Genomic DNA, 21,296 nt, shown 5'->3' with positions numbered 1-21,296 from the left:
TTGTAGGTTAGGTTAGGTTCATAATATTATGTCAATTGACAAATGACTAGCTGTCAAGATGGACGTTGCCTGGATACAATAATTATTTATTTGAAAATGATGTTTTGGAAAACTCAGATACTTTGTCGGGGGTGTTATAAATTTTTAATTTACACTTGTTATATATTTTTTGTCATAACTATGTCCGAAGTAACATCGCATCGCTATTAATTGACTAAGTAGTTAACAAAGTATTAATTGTTATATCAAATAAACTTTAAAACAAACACCGCCTTCAAAAGCACTGAAAACTTTTAATTAGGTAATTTAAGAAATTACATACAGCTACTTTTTTACTCAATTTATTATAAACCGATGAACAAAAATCCCAAAAATTTTAACAAACAAACATACTTTCACATTTATAATATTATGGTTATATTATAATAAAAAATACATATATAGGTAAGTATTTAAAGTGAGTTGTACGTATAGTTTCATTTTTAGGATTCCGTACCTCAAAAGGAAAAACGGAACCCTATAGGATCACTTTGTTGTCTGTCTGTCAAGAAACCTATAGGGTACTTCCCGCTGACCCAGAATCATGTAACTTGGTGGGTAGGTAGGTCTTATAGGACAAGTACAGGAATAAATCTGGAAACCGCAAATTTGTGGTTACATCAATAAAAAAAAATTAAAATGTGTTTCAATTTTCAAAATAAGATAACTATAAGTGGGGTATCATATGAAAGGGCTTTACCTGTATATCCTAAAACAGATTTTAATGTATTTTTATGTATAACTGTTTTTGATTTATCGTGCAAAATGTTGGAAAAAATACGCGAGTACGGAACCCTCAGTGCGCGAGTCTGACTCGCACTTGGCCGATTTTTCTTTTTGAACTCCAAAAAATACACTTTTAAAAAGTGCAATAATAAGAATGTGGTATCCCCGCTCTATTAAAACGGGAACCGTTTTTCTAATTAAGATAGTATTTAGATTTGCCACAGAAATAATTGGTAAAACGGAATTGCACGGTCTGGCCCGCAGTGGAAAAATAAATGACAAGTCTAAACTCTAAAGCGGTCGCATCCCCTTAATTATCATAGCGCATTTGACTAAAAGCGCTTTAAGGTGTAAATTATTCTAAATGAGTACCAAATTAACGTCTCCGATTTTTTAGTATGGACCATTGATCTATAATAATTAATTACTAAGACGACAGGTCAATATGTCATCGCCCAAGTGGCCAGGTTGGTAGACGTACATAGTTTACCTAAGATACACATCTATGTTTCACACCTAAGCAATAATTCCAAAATTTTACTAATTTGAAATAAGGACATTGCTTTTATATATTTTCAGGCCACATTTGAAGCACTTATTACCTACATATCTTATAAATACTCAAACTACTGTCGTAGCCACTCTTGACACAAGCTTTAAAACCCTTAATTGGAGGGGAAAGGGGAGTATTAGTCATGATTAGCATGGCTAATATTCTTTAAAAAAAAACTCTAGGATTTGGCAGATAATCTTAACTTCGCTGTAACATTTATTATTATATACTTAAATAAATCTTAACCTATCTTACTTAAAGAAATCTAAACGGTTAATCAAGGCATTATGCTAAACATAATGGCCAATGATTTTGTCTCAATCTATACTTATTACTCTGATGCTACTTTACTTTAAACAATATGGTTACGACTAACACCTAAAGCACAGTTCAAACTTCTAACAAAACGTCGCAACTTTGACATCACTGGCAGGCGTCAAATGTCAGCACTTTTTGACGCAGGTAACCTTATTGTAACCCCTGTTTTGCTATGATTTGACGTCACCATAGCATAACATTTGACATATCGTCAATTCAGGATTAAACCAAGAGTTCCCATCGATGGAGTTCCCTCACTCTAGTTCACTCTGCCTAAAGTCACGAGGTTTGACAGTTTTAAATTAAATTAAGTTTGACTGTTATTTCTTATATCATGGGCTTATCATCTATACTAATAAATAAAATTGGAGTGTCTGTCTGTAATTTCGAAATAACTACCTCATATTAAGTTCATATGGTTATTTGAACGATACCAACACTGAATCACACGTTTTTAAAATTTTTGTCTGTCTGTCTGTCTGTCTGTTTGAAAAGGCTAATCTTCGGAACGGCTGAACCGATTTTGACGGGGTTTTCACAAACAAGTAGAGGATTGACCAGGGAGTAACATAGGCTACTTTTTTAACCGACTTTCAAAAAGGGAGTTTTTAAAAGAGTGTTTTTCTACCTATGTACAGCGAAATCTCCGAGATTTCTGAACCGATTTGCGTAATTTTTTTTTAATCGATAGAGGAACTTGGCGACATTGTTTCATAACAAATTTGGAGTCCAACTCCTCAATCCTGATGCTGCAGGGGATCTGACCAATCCACGCGGGCGAAGCTGCGGGCATCAGCTAGTGGGTAATAAAAAGATGCGAATACTAACTTTAAAATTTTATTGCTCTCAGAATCAATAGTTACAGTCTGGACAAAACCTACAATACAAATAAAATTAACAAGGGGTTCAATTCTTCCTGTAAACTTTTCACAATTAAAGTGCCTACTTAACCCTTACTGTGTTTGAGACTATATTGACTGACTACTTGTAAGGGCTGGGTGTTTTCTTGACAAGTTAACGTATATAAACCTCGGTAGAATATCTACTGAAATTTTCCTGAAACTAACAGATAGACACACTTTTGCATGTATATAATTACATAATATTAAATATGAATTACGTACTTGCATACGTAAGTAACAAATAGAGGTGGTATACGTACCTCTACATTATTTTCCCAACAAGTGTCAATTAAAAATTTATAACACCCCCGAGAAGTGAAGGTTACAGTAACTAGAAAAGAGCTGATAACTGACAAACGGCTGAACCGATTTTCTTGGATTATAGCTAAGAACACTCTCGATCAAGCCAAGGTGGCTTGATCAATTTATATATTATACTATTTGCTATAATATTATTTATTGGTTGACTTACTAAAATAATAATAAGGTAATAATTATAATTTGACATGTGATATATTTAATGTAATAATGTAATTTAGTTTAATGAATTCAAAGAACAGTTTTGCATGCCGGATTATATAAGGTGAAACATTTCTACTGGACAATATGTAGTACTACTTAATAAGATCTTACTGTAAAAAATGTTTCAGCAAATAAAAAACTCTTGAATCTTGAATCTTGAATCAAACAAAAAAAAAACTAAATTAAAATCGGTTCATTAGTTTAGGAGCTACGATGCCACAGACAGATACACACGTCAAACTTATAACACCCCTCTTTTTGGGTCGGGGGTTAAAAAAGGCCCACGGGTCAAACAAGCCCCTTTAGCAATGGAAGTGACCTATTCTTATAAACTACTAGCTGATACCCGCGACTTCGTTCGCGTGGATGTAGGTTTTTTAAAATTCCCGTGGGAACTCTTTGATTTTCCGGGATAAAAAGTAGCCTATGTGCTAATCCAGGATATTATCTATCTCCATTCCACAGCCAAATCCATTCAGTAGTTATTGCGTGAAAGAGTAACAAACATGCACACACACACACACACACACACACACACACACACACACACACACACACACACACACACACACACATACACATACAAACTTTCGCCTTTATAATATAAGTGTGATAGTGTGATGTGATGTGATTGGAGTTTTAATGTAATTTAAAAAAATATAAATAGTAACGTCTGAAAAGGTTAATGTAACAATTTAATCAAATTGAGCGTTTAGCGCTATTTAACGCTATTACGCCATAACTCATTTACTGCGGGATTTAATTGCTGAATAGTTATAAAGCGCTTGACTTTTCAGTTAAATTGTTTGGCCATACAATTATTTGGTTTGTCTATATTTAAAATCAGTCACATTTAAGTATTCGGTTGACCGAATTTCAGCCACAGCAGCCATGAGCAGATCTCCACAGAGATTAGGCATCTACGTGGGAGATATTATAAGCGTCACTCAGAAAAGCAAGTATTATTTAAATAATTTTAACGAATTATTAGAATGTCCTCCCAAAACCCACGCAAAGAACACAGATCCAACGCGTAAAGGTTATCCGAGAGTTTTAATCTAAAAAAACTACTGGCAAAATAAGTAATTTAATTAGAGCACGATCGCCATCGCAACATCTAATTATCCAGTTCCACGATCTAAACACCGACAATATTCAATAATCGCTCCGAATCTCGGAAGGAGACTAAAATGAAAAACTTCAAAACACCCATATTGATACAAATTCATTCGAGGTAGCCTCCTAGCAACAGTCCTGGCCCCAAGTGTGCTATTTTACATGATTTGTAATTAATGTGCGATTTTAATTCAATTACCATTGGTCAGATAGCGAAGCGAAAATTGTATGTCTATGGGTCAGATCGTATGACATCGAATGAGCCAAATATCGATTTTATCAAACTACCTTCATTAGAAAAATTCATAATCTTATATTACTTTTGACAATTTAAATCAATTTTTAAAAATAACCTTACATTATGTAGCCGGAAAACGGAAATCGGAAGTGATTCCCGCAACTTCCGCCCGTGTTGATATAGGTTTGTCGATTGAAATACACTCTGTGGGTTTTAGGATCTCTCCTTTTGATTTTCCGGGGTAGCATCCTTGTAAGGTAAAGGGTACTTTGGCACAGAAATAGCTTGCATCCAAATAAGTAGCTCTGAGCCTTTAGTACACTTATTTGGTGCTCAAAAAACGGACCAAGTGCGAGTCAGACTCGCGCACCGAGGGTTTCGTACTCAGATATTTTTTTGACATTTTGCACGATAAATCCGATATTATTTATGTTATCTACCTATTTTCTGTTCTTTTTCTATGTACCTTCTTATTCCCGACTATTGTGTGTTTTAATTCTGTGTTAACTTTTCTTTGGAGACTGTTGTGGTGTGTGTGCTTTGTATTTGTTTTGTTTATTGTTTATTGTTAATACTGTGTGTCTCCAAAAAATAAAAAATAAAATAAAATAAAATAAAATCCAATGAGTCAAAAACTATTATGCAAAAAAATAAAAATAAATCTGTTTTAGAATGTACAGGTACTTAAAGCTTTTTCATATGATACCTCTTATTACTATATACATACTTACTATATAATAATATTATATACTTGTTATAGTTATCTTACTTTGAAAATTTTTGTGATGTAAACACTTAACCGGCGGATTATTTTGAAAACATCATGAGGATATATATTTCTAATGCCGGCTCTCATACCTACTAGTAGTAAATGTAGTAAACTGTACACAACCGACAGACCCCAGGGACTTGGGGACGTGATTCGGGATAACTGGACATTACTGATCCGCGCAAAAATGGCCTACGTGTGGTCGGATCATATTATCCTTGTTAAAATACTCTTCGATTAAAGATAGGGTTTATATTTTATTTACAAAGCCAAAAGCAAGGGTTATGATTTTATGAATGTCTATGAACTCTTTTTTTTTTAAATTCAGATACAAGCAATTGCAATTGCTCTTGCAATTGGAAGCTGATGGACGGGCTGACCTGGTAGGAAGTATGGCAGTTTTTATTAAACCCATACCCCTTTGGGTTCTACACGATATCGTACCAAAACGTGAAATTGATTGGCGGCACAGCTTTGCCGGTAGGTGGGTAACTAGCCACGGCCGAAGCCTCCCACTAGACCAGACCAGACTCGTATAATATAATATATATGTATAGATGTATGTTTAAAAATATTCTGTAGTAAGAACAGCTGTTCATTTTCTCATACATACTCATTATTTGCCAAGAAAGGATGATTGTTATTAAAACTAGATTTTACTAAAATACTTAGCCCAGCGAATATTTTCATTAGGATATTTTTCCCTTATGCTATTTTTGAAATTCTTATCTTCCCATGTCGAAATTTAAATATGTACTTTTTTTACTAAAAAAAATAGTGAGCAGACGAGCAAGAAGAGTACTTTCATTGGTTACGAAAATGTTAGGTAATGTCCCACAACTTCGTTGCCTCATTTTTATAAACTTAGTTAAATTACCTTTATATAAGCTTAGTTTTTAAACTCTTAAATCGATCGGCACTCCAAGCACTGTTATCATTAGCATGTCACGAACTTTTAGTTAGTTGAAGTTTTTACCCATCCCAAAATCGCCCAACGCGCCTAAAGTTTTCACGTCAAACATCACGTTGAGCCGTCGTGGCATGATTGAAGAACAAACCAACAGACAAACACATTTTAAAACCTCTTTACAATATTTAGTATAGATGGGTAGTGATTAGGTACATTGAAAATTCGCAGAAACCCCGCGGGCTGCCGACGGAAAACATGCAAATGTTAAACTAATAATATTATGCATAGATTTTTAAAAACAAAAGTTTGAGAAAAGTAACAAGTGGGTAATTTGATCGTTGACTTAGTGTTTTTAACCCAAATTTTTTTTTTTTATAAAGAATATTAGCCATGCTAATCATGACTAATACTCCCCTTTCCCCTCTAATTAAGCGTAAAGCTTGTGCCAGGAGTGGGTACGACAATAGTGCAACGGGTGGGGTTTAAACCGCCGACCTTTCGGAATTCAGTCCGCTCCTCAACCGTTGAGCTGTCGAGGCTTTTGGTTAGAAGTAAACATACTACGATAGCCTTTTGAGCTTTGACGGCCTCGCTGGCGCTGTGGAAAGCGCTGTGTATTAGTCTTATTAGTGTCAAAGTCAAAGTCAAAATCATTTATTCAAAGTAGGTACAATTGTGCTCCTTTAGATGGTCGAAATTGTTAAATTTGTATGATATAGTGGTGATAATTAATTACGTAACTTAAAACTAAAGCTATGAGCGTCCCAGTGGTCCAGGGTTCAATGACTGGCTCCATAAGTGGTTCAATTCCCGGCGGGGTTTTGGAATTTTATGATTTCTAAATTTCTGGTCTGGTCTGGTGGGAAGCTTCGGCCGTGGCTAGGTAGGTACCACCCTACCGGCAAACTTTCGTCCTTTATTCCAACCCTTTATAGCCCTTTTTACTCAAGGAAGCCTATTTTATTTATCCTTTTTTAGGCTCTAGAGTATAGACCATCTCGGTACCAAATTTCATGTAAATCGGTTCAGTAATTTAGGCGTGATTGCATAACACACAGACAGACAGAGTTACTTTCGCATTTATAATGAAATTAGTAAGGATAGTAAGGATTAGAAGTATTAGGTAACCGGACCTTCAGGTAGACCTTAATTTAGATTCTTTTTCCTGTTTCTCAGATTTCTTAATTATACATCTGTTAAAGTAAGACGGTATAAATTGAGATTGCAGTCAAGGCAAGGGCTAGTTATTATTTACTAGAGGATGCCCGCGGCTTCGTTCGCGTGGATTTAGATTTTTAAAGATCCCGTGAGAACTGCTTGATTTTCCGAGATGAAAGCCTGACGCAAGCTACCTCGGTACCAAATTCATACAAATCGGTTAAGCGGATGGGTCTCTAGGAATCCCGTGGGAACTCTTTAATTTTTCGAGTTTTAAAAAGTAGCCTATGTCCGTCCCCGGGATACAAGCTAACTCTGTGCCATATTTCGTCAGAATCAGTTAAACTGTATGGCCGTGAAAAAGTAGCAGACAGACAGACGGACAAACACATTTTCGCATTTATCACACTAATATTATAAAGGCGAAAGTTTGTATGTGTGTGTGTGTGTGTGTGTGTGTGTGTGTGTGTATGTTTGTTACTCCTTCACGCAAAAACTACTGGACGGATTTGGCTGAAATTTGGAATGGAGATAGATAATATCCTGGATTAGCACATAGGCTACTTTTTATCCCGGAAAATCAAAGAGTTCCCACGGGATTTCAAAAAACCTAAATCCACGCGGGCGAAGTCGCGGGCATCGGCTAGTTTATAATATATTAAGATTACATAATGGAAATTTAAAAATCCAGCAAGCTGTAAAATCTCATTCATACTAGGCAAACTGGCATTTGTGATATTTATCAGTTCACTAGCTGATGCCCGCGACTTCGTTCGCGTGGATGTAGTTTTTAAAAATCCCGTGGGAACTCTTTGATTTTCTGGGATAAAAAGTAGCCTATGTGCTAATCCAGGCTATAATCTATCTCCATTCTAAATTTCAGCCCAATCCGTCCAGTAGTTTTTGCGTGAAGGAGTAACAAACATACACACACACACACACACACACACACAATTACAAACTTTCGCCTTTATAATATTAGTGTGATAGCTCTACGCAAGTCAGTTATTGCACGAATAGATTTCGACGCGAATAATTTTGGCTTATGAATATCTCAGCTATGAATCGAATACTGCTAAACCAGCTCAGTTATTCAGTTACTGGTTGCAGTATAACCTAATGTCCCGGCCACCGGGTTCCGGTTAACGTAGATGTAGCTACGATCAATGTACAGCGGGCATTCACAATGCCGTTTGGCGTTAGACGATTTTAAGCTCAATTCAATTGGCACTCAGTTTAACGGGTTGATTATCGCGATAATTATAGCGTCTAGCGAAAAGATTGGCAGCAGTGGCTGAAATTCGGTCGGGAGGACGCACTCTCATAGGCTAATGGGGCGGAAATCCGACACGACTGGAGAGTGATCAGATGCAGGGCAGCTTTACGTGCTCTCCAAGGTAGGCGGGATAACCCCTCACAACCTAATTTAAATTTTCAAAAATCCTTTCTAAGCGGATGTCTACATCATAATAGCTATCTGCATGCCAAACTGCTCGATCCATCCAGTAGTTTGAGGTTTGCGTTGATAGATCAGTCAGTCAGTCAGTTTTTCCATTCCTATATTTAGACTTCACACTTAATATTATAAAGGCGAAAGTTTGTATGTGTGTGTGTGTGTGTGCGTGTGTGTGTATGTTTGTTACTCCTTCACGCAAAAACTACTGGACGGATTTGGCTGAAATTTGGAATAGAGATAGATAATATCCTGGATTAGCACATAGGCTACTTTTTTCCCGGAAAATCAAAGAGTTCCCACGGGATTTCGAAAAACCTAAATCCACGCGGGCGAAGTCGCGGGCATCGGCTAGTGTTAGAATAATGAACTTACTGGCTGCAGATTGGTTGTAGGTATGCTGATTGAACAATTTCCTTGCTAGAGGCACTGAATTAGTGCCTGCTGTTTCCTTAGGAGTCGACTATCACACCATCACGCTAATCACCCTAATCACACTTATATTATAAAGGCGAAAGTTTATATGTGTGTGTGTGTGTGTGTTTGTATGCTTGTTACTCTTCACGCAAAAACTATTTTCGGATTTAGATGAAATTGGAAAGGAGGCAACTTATATCCTGACTTAACACATAAGTTTTATCCTGAAAAATCAAAGAGTTCCCACGGGATTTTTAAAAGCCTAAATCCACGCGGACGAAGTCGCGCGCATCATCTAGTATTTTTATAATAACTATTATATTTAATATATTTGTGTATAATAACTTGTAGTCGTATGTAAACCACATAAACCTACAAGGTTTTGAAAAAACTATATTAAGATAAATGTGACTGTATCATAAAAGTGCATTTTCCATGCATCCCATGAGTAACACCAATAAAACTAACAATAAAATCGAGGGAAATCGTAAAATGAAAAGTATTAATGCATTGAAATCATAAAACATTATGCTATTAATGGAATACAAATCAACGACAACGAACTTGTGATGCAATAGTGACCACTGTGACCTATTAATAATCTTTTAAAGGTTCCAGGTTCCATTCCTGGTAGAGGCAATTTGGAGATTTCATAGTTTTATTTATAATTTTTATGATTATGGTTTTTCTTACACTTAAAAATAAACATATCAAAAATTGGGAAACCGGCAGGATTCGAACCTGCGACTTCTGGGTTCGCCTTGACCGCTAGACTACGGTTCGCTTAACTGTCTGTTAAAAATAAATTTCATAGTTGTCACTGATCATATTATCTGTTAGATTGACTTAACTACTACGAAATTTTATATACTAGCTTATGCCCGCGACTACATAATCACACTAATATTATAAAGGAGAAAGTTTGTGTGTGTGTGTGTGTGTGTGTATGTGTGTGTGTGTGTATGTTTGTTACTCCTTCACGCAAAGACTACTGGACGGATTGGGCTGAAATTTAGAATTGAGATAGATTATATTCTGGATTAGCACATAGGCTACTTTTTATTCCGGAAAATCAAAGAGTTCCCACGGGAATTTTAAAAAACCTATATCCACGCGAACGAAGTCGCGGGTATCAGCTAGTATTATATAATACAAACCCCTATTTTCACCTTTTAGGGATTGAATTTTCAAAAATCCGTTCTTAGCGGGTGCCTACGTCTATGAAATAGCTATCTATCATGCCAAATTTCAACCCGATCGATCCGTCCAGTAGTTGAGCTGTGCGTTGATAAATTAGTCAGTCAGTCAGTCACTTTTTCTTTTATATATTTAGATTAAAGTTCCCCGACGCGCTGAGTTCGTGTTTGTTCGGATTAATCTCAGAAACGGCAGAACGGATTTTCATACGCTTTTCACTAATAGAAAAAGGCGTTACCAGAAGGTTTTTGGCTATAATTTATGAACAGTTTGCTTAAATAAGCTACTGGTGTGATGACAATAATTGTGAATTCTCAACACGAAATTGCTACGCGCGACGCGACGCGTGACGTAGCGCTACAAATATGCTACGTTCTAGCTACGACGTAGAACTGGCTATTGAAACGTCTATTGAATCTATATTATGACCCTACTCGTACATATTATATCTAAATAAATGAAAACTAGCTACATTTTTAGGGTTCCGTATTTTCAGAGAAAAGAAGAAAATCTTATAGGATTACTTCGTTAACTGTCTGTCGTGTCTGTCAAGACCCGTATCAAAACCTATAGAATACGCTTTCCGTTGACTTACAACCATGAAATTTGGCAGGTAGCAATATCTTGTAACTATCTTATAGCACAAGTGAAGGGAAAAATTCGAAAACCGTGAATTTGTGGTTACATATCACATGCGGAACCCACCACTTTATTATCCTAAAAGAACTCCTGCCATTATATGATTATTAGAAAGGAATTATGATCTTCAGCAATGAGAAAATAAGGCTATAAAGAAAGAAATCCCAAAAAAAATAAGTGTTATTTGTGGTACGGAACACTTCGGATGCGAGTACGACTCACACTTAACAGGTTTTCGTTCTACAATACGTCCATTCTTTCCATACAGCATTTTAATTTTGCAACTTTTCCCTACCACGCGGGATATGACGGGTGTATTTCAACTGAAAATGAGAATATGTGTAACTAAATGTGTCGTACATTTAACTGAATCTAAATGCAACACAAAACACTTTAGTACCGACATAAAGGTCTTTGCACATTGCACAATAAACATGGAAATATCAACTTACAATAAACATGGAAATATCAACTATCGTGTCTCATGCTGAAATTTATAGAGCACACTTTGACTTTGCTTAGACTTTCAGTTAAAACGAGACAGATTTATGCAAGCTGTATAGCGCTGTCTCGTTTCAAGATTGTTTTAAGTCTATAGATCTCAGCATTAATTTTCAACATTGAAGTGTGTCATGATCATCATGATCAACCCATCGCCGGCTCACTACTGATCACGAGTCTTCTGCCAGAATGAGGAAGTTTAGGCTATATTCCGCCACGCTGGCCCAGTGTGGAGTGGCAGTCTTTACACACCTTTGAGAACATTATGGATAAGTTTCAAGCATGTAGGTAAGTTTCTCACGATGTTTTCCTTCATCGTCAAATCAAGTGATATTGAATTCCTTAAAACGCACATAACTTCGTAAAGTTAACAGGTGAGCACCCGGGATTGAACTCCGAAACTGACAAGGAGGCCGATATATTAACAATTAGACTAAAGCATTTATTTATTTATTTAAACAACTTTATTGTTAGCAAGATAACAAAGAGTAAGAAATAAAGTATTTCATTTTATTGACTGTACACACTACACTCAATATTAAGGTCTCCGCACATTATATAGATTCTATGTCGACTCCATTGCAACTCAATTCACAATAAGTACATAAAGTATGGAAATTTGAGCTAACCGTGATAATAAAGTATGGTCAAACCCTTTTCATTCTGAGAGTAGACCAATTCTAGTAGTTAGCGCATACTAGGTTGATCATAATGTTGACCATCATTTAAAATAAAATGTTTTCACTCTCATGTTTTCTCAACCACCACCAAAATTTGTGAACCCAAAATTTACACAGTTTGCTACAAAAAACACTTAATTCTGTGGTTCAATGGCCGTCGTAAAAAAACAATGATTGCCGATTGGTTTATTTAATTCCATGTTTATCTTGGTTCATAGTGTAGTAATTCGGCGCATGTAGGTTTTACTTGTTACACAAATTGCTTGTTTGTCTATGGTAACATTTTCAATGAATGTAATTCAACCTAGAGCCGTAAAACCAGAAAAAAAAAATGTAATTTGCAAAGATAAATTCAAATTCAAATTCTTTTTATTCAATTAAACTTTTACAAGTGCTTTTGAATCGTCAAAATAATCTACCACTGGTTCGGAATGCTGTTCCTACCGAGAAGAACCAGCAAGAAACTCGGCGGTTGCTCTTTTCAAATGTACAATTTACAATAATATGCCATAAAGGATAGAGGTCTGAGTTACATAATCCCGTAAAACCAAAGAGTTCCTACTTACGGGATTTTTTTAAACACTAAATCCATGCAGGTGAAGTCGCAGGCATCATTCTAGTTCTACTTAAATAATTCAGTCTAATTTATGGGAAAACGCAAAACGCATTCCAAAAACTTTTACATGGTATGAAAATGAAGTTAAATTGGAAATAAAATTAACAATCCTTTTGGGGTTAAACGAGTTAAACCAAATGAAACGATTTCCGGAAAGTTAGACAATTCAGTTAATTAATTATTGTTTTGTTATTTTGGTTACGTTTTCTATTTATAAATTTTGTTACTAAGGTTTGAATCTCGATATTAATACTTATGCCCCTACTTTTGATAATTCTTAGGGTTCCATACCTCAAAAGGAAAAACGGAACCCTTATCATCACTTTAGGATCACTTTTTACTTAGGATTTTACTTAGGATCACTTTGTTGTCTGTCTGTCCGTCCGTCCATCTATCCGTCTATTCTTCTGTCTGTCGTGTCTGTCAAGAAAACCTATAAGGTACTTCCTATTGACGTAGAATCATGGGCAAGTAGGTAGGTTCTATAGCACAAGTAAAGGAAAAAATCCGAAAACCGTCAATTTGTGATTACACCACAAAGAAAAATGCCAAATGAGGTGCCAACTGCAAATGTGGAGTCACAATTAATATTAAGAACTAGATGATGCACGCAGCTTCGCCCGCGTGGATTCGTCAGATCCCCTGCAGCACCAAGATTGAGGAGTTGGAATGCAAATTTTTTATGAATCAATGTCGCAAAGTTACCTTTATTATTAAAAAAAATTACGCAAATCGGTTAAGCAATCTCGGAGATATCAGGTACATAGGTAGAAAAACACAACTCCTCCATTTTTCAAAGTCGGTTAAAAAATTAGCCTATGTTACTCCTTCGTATATCTTCTACTTGACTGTGAAAGTTCCGTCAAAATAGGTTCAGCCATTCCGAAGATTAGCCCGTTCAAACACACACGACACTTCGATTTTATTTATTAGTAAGTATAGATAGACGGTTCGTGCGTGTCCACAAAATATTCTTATAGAACTACATTAATTCTTGTACAGATAATACAGGATGTAGCGAGAACGCTAGCAAAAATTTCAAGTTATTTTTATACTAACTTAACACAATCCAATGCCAATAACCATTTGCCTTATCTTGTAGTTTTAGTGATTTAGTATTTTTCATTGTATAGCGTGCAAAACTCGGGTCAATGCCCCACCTACGACATTGCATTGAATTCGAGTGACTTATTTATGGAGCGTTCGTTGACCTCTAGCGTCAGTCAGATGTTTTATTTGCAATATATTGTGAACTTTTAAAAATACAGGATTTATCATAGCAGTAATCATCAGTACTATCACCTGTCTTCGTTTTTGCTAGAGTTCGGGTTACACCCTGTATATTCGGTAATAAATAAAATTATTTTGTACTTTTTAGTGTAGTTTTTCGCTCTAAGACAAGTCACGCGCTTCCCACCCCTCTGGCCGCCTTTGGCCTTTAACAGCGCATACCTTAGAAAAAAAGAATTATTTTAAGTGTTATTTATATTTTTACCTTCTTATTCCGGCAATTTTTACCTTTAACAGCGCATACCTTAGATAGTTATTTTTTTGGACATTTTATTTGTACTCGTACCTTCTTTATAAACCTTTTTTTTGTAAAATGTTCAGCATGATAACTACTTAAACCCGAATCGGATTGCACTGAAAAAACAACCACTTTAATTCGTATTATAAAACCTACCTACCAAATGTTTATTTACCGGAATTCTAGCTGATACTAATATGCAACAAATGAAAATCTTTTACGCTTTTATATAAATTTACTCTATGTAAAGTCGTTACACTGATCGCCATTGCCTTGCAATTGAGGAGTTTTAAGTCTTCCATCTCCAAAATCCAAATATTCTTTATCAAACGTAGGGAAAAGAAACCCTAATATTTTTCGGAATAAAAATTGTCTCATTTTAACCCGGAGTATTGATTATAATATAACAACAATCAAATTGGTGACATACCTACCAAGTCCAATTGTATTTTTAAACCACCCAGGAAACCAATTGAATTACACACATAAAATGTCATAGCTCCAGTTAGGAGGTATTCAGTGACAAACACAATTACTTACAGAAGAATTATATATATTTACTATTATAATAATGAGTTCTTTATTTCAGACATAGTCCCTAGATGTGTTAGTTACACTATTTTACTTAAGCCTATATCACACTAATATTCACACTATTCACCCTAATATTATAAAGGTGAAAGTTTGTGTGTGTGTGTGTGTGTGTGTGTGTGTGTGTGTATGTTTGTTACTCCTTCACGCAAAAACTACTGGACGGATTTGGCTGAAATTTGGAATGGAGATAGATAATATCCAGGATTAGCACATAGGCTACTTTTTATCCCGGAAAATCAAAGCATTCCCACGGGATTTCGAAAAACCTAAATCCATAACCTATCTAAACCTAGTTCTAAGTGTTTTAGATGGGTAGTGATTGTTTACCCCGTCTGAATAGCCCATGTGTACAATGTTTGGTTTTTCCACATACCTAGCGATGTTCTGTAGAGACAATGATATCACAACAATAGGTATTACACTTTCTGTTGCAATTGTTTCGGCTATTGTCTTTGTATGTAAGTCTGGAATCTGGTACAAGACTGGAGGATGAAAATTAATGTTTTTTATACATACTTAGGTACCTATAATATAATATATTTTCTTCTTATTTATGAAAAGTAATATTTATGTACTCTATACCTATGCGTTCGCGTATCGTTAATTCGAATGAATTGAAACATTTTATACAGTTGTTGTTAGCATTTGCGTTTAAGTTTCTGGCATAGTTTAGTATTTTATATTAGATTTTCGTTTTTTTTTAATTCCAATGGTGCTGGGTGACATATACAACTATTCCAAATTTCACGCGAACTGAAATAATCGACTGTGACAGACGGACAGACGGACAGACGGACTGAGAAAGTCGCACCATAAAGGTTTCAATTTTACCAATTTGTTACGGAACTCTTAAAAGCAATGATGAAATCAAGTTTGGTAAATGGTACGAATCTGATACTCCAAGTTATTAGATCGAAGATACCTATTATTAGAGACTATGTAAATATAGGGTTGCATTGTTGATTGTATGACTTAGGTACATAAATGAACATCGGAATTGAGTTTCAAACTCAATTTGGGTACTTTAGGTAAGTATAAAGCTCGTGCAGTTAATATTGGTTCAACTTGTACTAGATTATTTTGTATCGAGACTTCAAGACATCTTTGTAAACAGTATAACAGATAGAAATGCTGGAGGCATAGATTAGATTAGCTTAGGTATTTAGGTATAGGTTCGCGCTTGACCACAATCACACCTGAAGGAAAGTGATGATGTGGCCTAGATGGGACGCGTTTACCTAAAAGATGACTATTCACTCTAGTTTTAAAGATACCCGGATTATAATTGGTAGGAAACACAGATCGCATAGAGTATTCCAAACCCGCTAGCATTATGCCTGCGACTTTGTCCGCATGGACCACACAAATTTTAAACCCCTATTTTACCCCCTTGAATTTTCAAAAATGCTTTCTTATCTTCAGTAGATCAGTCAGTCAGTTAGGGGGTTAAGCAGGGGTTTGCAATTTGTGTAATCTACGCAGACGAAGGCATAAGCATAAACTATGTAGTTGGACATAAACCAATTTCGTCTTATCATATTTCAATGGCTGTTCTAATCGAAACGACTACAGTTTAAGCGTTCGAAACCACAAGACGTTTAAAACGCCGGAAGTCCATATTCTTCCGGTTGAAATTAATTAGCCGTTTAATATTCAAGGAAGACCTATAAGGGCTGCAAGCCATTTATAATAAGACTAACTTCCCGTTTGTCTCCAATTAAGCACAAAGCTTTTATAGGAGGCGGCAAAACAATAGATGGAGTATAAGTTCAACGGGTGGGATGTGTCCCACGACCTTGTGGAATTCTTTCCACCCCCAAACAGTCGAACGACGCAACAAGGCGTAGGACCATAAACCTCTTATAGGTGGGTCAATATACGATTTTCATCATCATCATCACTATCAACTGATAAACGTCCACATCTGGGCATAGGCCACAAGACTTCCACACGCTGCTTGAACCCAGCGGCGTGTGGCTTGTTTGATGTCCTCTGTCCATCAAATGGGGGATCTTCCAACGCTACGCTTTCCGGTGCGAGATTTTTTTTATAAAAATAGCGAGCAAACGAACAGGTAGGTCACCTGGTGTTAAGTGATTACCGCCACATGATGCGGTATGAACCTTTTGCAGCACCAGAGGTACAGCCGTTGCGTTGCCGGTCTTTCAGCAATTTGTTGGTCCATCCCTTGATATAATATAATCCCCATGTTGTAATATAGTGAAAACGCCGTCGATGCGAGTTGAATCTTCTAATAGCCTTTTTCTTTTGATGAACATACCTAGTAAACCCAAAATCGTTCACAGAAGTTTTTTTGCAATTTGTGGTGGTGGTGGTGTTTGAACCTAGTGGTGATGGTGGTGGTAGTGGTGGTAGTATTGGTGGAAAGACACCCTATGCCCAGCAGTGGATGTTGATGATAATGATGATGCAAGAGCTTTTCAAAATTAACATTTTCAAAAGGTCATTTCAATTCGTTCAAAAATTTCGTTGAGCGCTTATTAATATATTTAAAGGAAAAATAAAACCACACAGTAAAAAATAAATGATATACGTTAAATTTTCACAATGTGTTAGACCTTTTCTGAAAAGTTCCATATATTTCACGGTTTGCAGTCGAATTTAATATCAAACAGTGAGTAAGCAAATTCCGCTGTAAAATGCAATATAATAGGAAACAAAATAGCAACAACTAAAACAGGACTAAAACAATATCACCTACCTCAAAGTTTTTAGTTTAATTATTATTATTGTTTTTTTAGTTTTAATTTAGATTTAATTAAAATTAAATTTATTTCAAAAAAACTCTTATGTTAATGTCAATAAAATTATATAATTTATTGAAAAATATGACCTACTAACTAATAATTATAAATCTTTATTATCTGAACAGAACATTAGGTATTTACAGACTTTGGTGTGAGGCCCTGCCTCCTGATGAAGTGAAAACTGTGTTTCAGGAGGCAGTGTCTTCCCATAAATAGTGTACAGCACAATATAATATAACCACTTATAATAATTAAATTAAGTTTAAATTGAAAACACGTAATTAAAGGTATACTTAGTATTTAAAGATAGATAATTACAATTCTAAGAGATTTGTGTAGTGTGTGTGTGTGTGTGTGCGAGTTTGAGTGCGTTTGCGCGTGAAAAGAAATATAAAATATAATAATTACATTTATTTAATTTATTTAACTGTTTAATATATTTACCTACCTAGACTAATCCAACAGCTGCAAGAGCAACTGCTTAGTTTCTTGCCGGCGCTTCTCAGTAGAATTTATTATTTTAAGTGGCACAAGCGGACCAAAGATGAGGTCGAGATGGCAATCGGGGTATGAGGCGGGGGGACGCCCCGCACATCCGCACGTCACCCGGCCATGGCGATCGGGGTGGGTGTCCCCACCCCGATCGCCATGTCGACCTGTCGCTATTGGTATATGGATGAGTCGGCCCTGGGCAAACGGAACGTTGGTCAAAGATCGCAATCGTAAAGGTTCTAACAATATCTGATATGGAATAATAAGCAGGTCCTATTTAAATACAAAAAAAATATTTTTCTCACCTCGCAGAAACTCATATCTGGCAGTATATGGGCTTGAATATAAATCAGAGTTCAGACCCTGTTTAAATACAAGGAATAGCTGGTTATGTGACATTTTTTTTTTGTAAATTGACTTAGGACTGAGACAACACAGCCCTGGCGCAGTACGGCCAAGTGCGAGTCAGACTCGCGCATCGAGAGTTCCGTAGTCGGGTATTTTTTCCGTCATTTTGCACGACAAATCGAAAACTATTATGCATAAAAATAAATAAAAATCTGTTTTAGAATGTACTCGTAAATCCCTTTCATATGATACCCCACTTGGTATAGTTATCTTACTTTGAAAATTGAAACACGTTTTAATTTTTTTTTAATGATGTAACCACAAATTAGCGATTTCCAGATTTATTCCTGTACCTGTGCTATAACACCTACCTACCTGCCAAATTTCATGATTCTAGGTTAACGGGAAGTACCCTGTAGGTTTTCTTGACAGACACGACGGACAGACAGACAGATCCTATAAAATCATAATAGTATCTCGATCTGTCTAGTAGTTTGACCTGACCGTTGATAGATCAGTCAGTCAGTCAATATGCTTTTTTTTATATTAGATACGTATCAAATATCAATGATGAGTTGTAACCTGAACTTGTATGGAAAATAATATTTCCTGCGATCAAGTTGAAACTTTCTCCTTGAAACTAATTAGTTTTTCCGAAGGAACCCTTGTAAATGTATTGTTGTAGCTGGAGTATATAGTGTTTGATATTCAAGTTACTACTTTGCAGACAAAGTAGATGTTAGAAAATAAATTTTCTTCTAGTTTTCTTGTTGTTGTATTAATCTTCTATCTTCTCTTCCAAATCATCCATCCATCCTGCCATCAGCCTGTAAGCGTCCACTGCTGGACATAGGCCTTTCCAAGAGCGTGCCACCAAACACGGTCATCCGCCTTCCTCATCCACCCGCTCCCCGCCACCTTCCTCAGGTCATCGGTCCAGCGGGCTGGAGGTCGGCCCACACTGCGCTTACCGGTACGCGGTCTCCACTCCAGAACACGTCTGCCCCAACGGCCTAAACGGCTCTTCCAAATATTAGAAAGGAAGGATAAGGAAAAGGTGACTGACTGACAGTCTGACTGATCTACCAACCTCTTTCCATAGCACGCTAAACGACTTGGTCTGTAGTCTGTAGACTAAAGCAATTTTCACCGTATTAGTTAGTGACCTATCACATAAAATTGTATTTTCGTTTCTTATTGTTATTACCTACTTACTGCGTAGGTCGCCGCATTTCGTATTCATTTTGATATTGAAACTATCGGCGTCCATTCAGTTGATACGTTTCGATTGTGATCGGGGTTCCTTCCAGCGAAAACCGACAATATCCTTAAATCAGACTATCTTGGCCCGATCTACTTTACCTACATTAAAAAAATGTGTTTTTCTTTTATTTTTTACCCGACTACGGCGAAACCCAATAGGATGGTTATGTGTTTGACATATATTTATGAATGTCCGTTCCTGTGTTCGCTCGTAACTATTCAACGGCTCAACCTATTTTGATAAATGAATCGTCCACGTCATAAGACGGCGCGAGTGTCACTGGATAGTTAGATAAAATTCTAAAAAATCAAGATGGCGAATTTTATGCGCAAAATGTGCGGGCTGAAAAAGATGCAGTGCAAAACGCAGTCTGGGTTTTTTTGAAAACCTTTTTAAATTACTTTACATTGTTACATTGTTATTTTACATTGTTTCTTAGACATAGGCATAGTAATTTCTGCGGTTAACTAAACTACCGCTACACAAAATATAACACATCATTTTATTACAGTACATGACCCTATTGTTAAAGTAGACGTCTTAATTCCATAGCATTTATATTTTAAATACCTCCAATTAAAATTTAAATTTAAACTTTTAACCCAAAGCTTTGGATGCTAGAGATAAATATTATTAATTATTTGTGTTCTTTCAAATTAATTTTAACATTTTTGAATGATTCATTTAAAATCGGCAACATTGATCCCAAACATACCATACATTACGGTGTTCAGCCATACCTAAACCAGAAATGTCGTATTACCCTTGGGAGCGAATGTTGAAATTTTAGTTTAGGACTATTCAGTTAAAGTTTTGATTCTAGTTAAAATTGTAAATTATAACTTAAATAAAGTTTTAATGTAATTTTCGTCGTTGGGACATTGATTTCGCATTAGAGTCATTGTGGTCATTATTTTACGGTAAATTCAAATTCAAATAACTTGAATTCGTAGGACATCTTACCACTTAGGCTATGTTTAGCCTTTACGGTTATTTACTTCAGTAGCTATATGGATCTGACAGACGGACGGACTAAGCACAACTTGATTCGATCGAAGAAATAATAATAAGGACGTTGTATTATTATTAAAACTAGTTAATGCCCGCGACTCCAGCTGTGTGGACTACACAAAATTTAAACCCTTATGGGTTGAATTTTCAAAAATCCTCTCTTATTGAAATTCAAATTCAAATGTTTTTGTTTTTTGTAGTTTGAGCTGTGCGTTGATAGATCAGTCACTCAGTTTTTCCTTTTCAACCGACTTCGAAAAAGGAAGAGGTTCTCAATTCGTCGAAATCTTTTTTTTATATATACAGATACCCAGTTTTAAATCTATAATAAATGCGAAGGTGTGTTTGTTTGTTAATTTGTCCTTCAATCACGTTGCAATGGGGTAAAATATCGACATAATTTCTTGCAATGTTAAAGATACAGATCTGGAAAGTGACATAGGCTCTTTTTTATCCCAGAAAATCAAAAAGTTAATTTAAAGCTGTTTCCGAGAGACAAATTGTCAATTTTATTGTTCTCGATGACGATGAAAAGTA

General features: G+C 35.9%; 1 protein-coding gene and 1 long non-coding RNA gene across 3 annotated transcripts in view; one reads left to right on the top strand and one right to left on the bottom strand.

Annotated features, from left to right (window-relative positions):
* The window catches only part of LOC123876862 (tachykinins), a 74,183-nt gene that overhangs the window by 45,936 nt on the left and 6,951 nt on the right, over positions 1 to 21,296 (bottom strand). The window lies entirely within an intron of this gene.
* Positions 10,278 to 19,013, top strand: LOC123876867. Its single transcript, XR_006798447.1, has 3 exons — positions 10,278 to 10,429; positions 16,302 to 16,313; positions 18,998 to 19,013. It is a non-coding gene; the product is annotated as an uncharacterized LOC123876867 (long non-coding RNA).

The sequence above is a fragment of the Maniola jurtina genome, chromosome 22 (assembly GCF_905333055.1).
Source record: "Maniola jurtina chromosome 22, ilManJurt1.1, whole genome shotgun sequence".
Classification (NCBI taxonomy): Eukaryota; Metazoa; Arthropoda; class Insecta; order Lepidoptera; family Nymphalidae; genus Maniola; species Maniola jurtina.
This window is presented reverse-complemented; position numbering and strand designations above follow the sequence as displayed.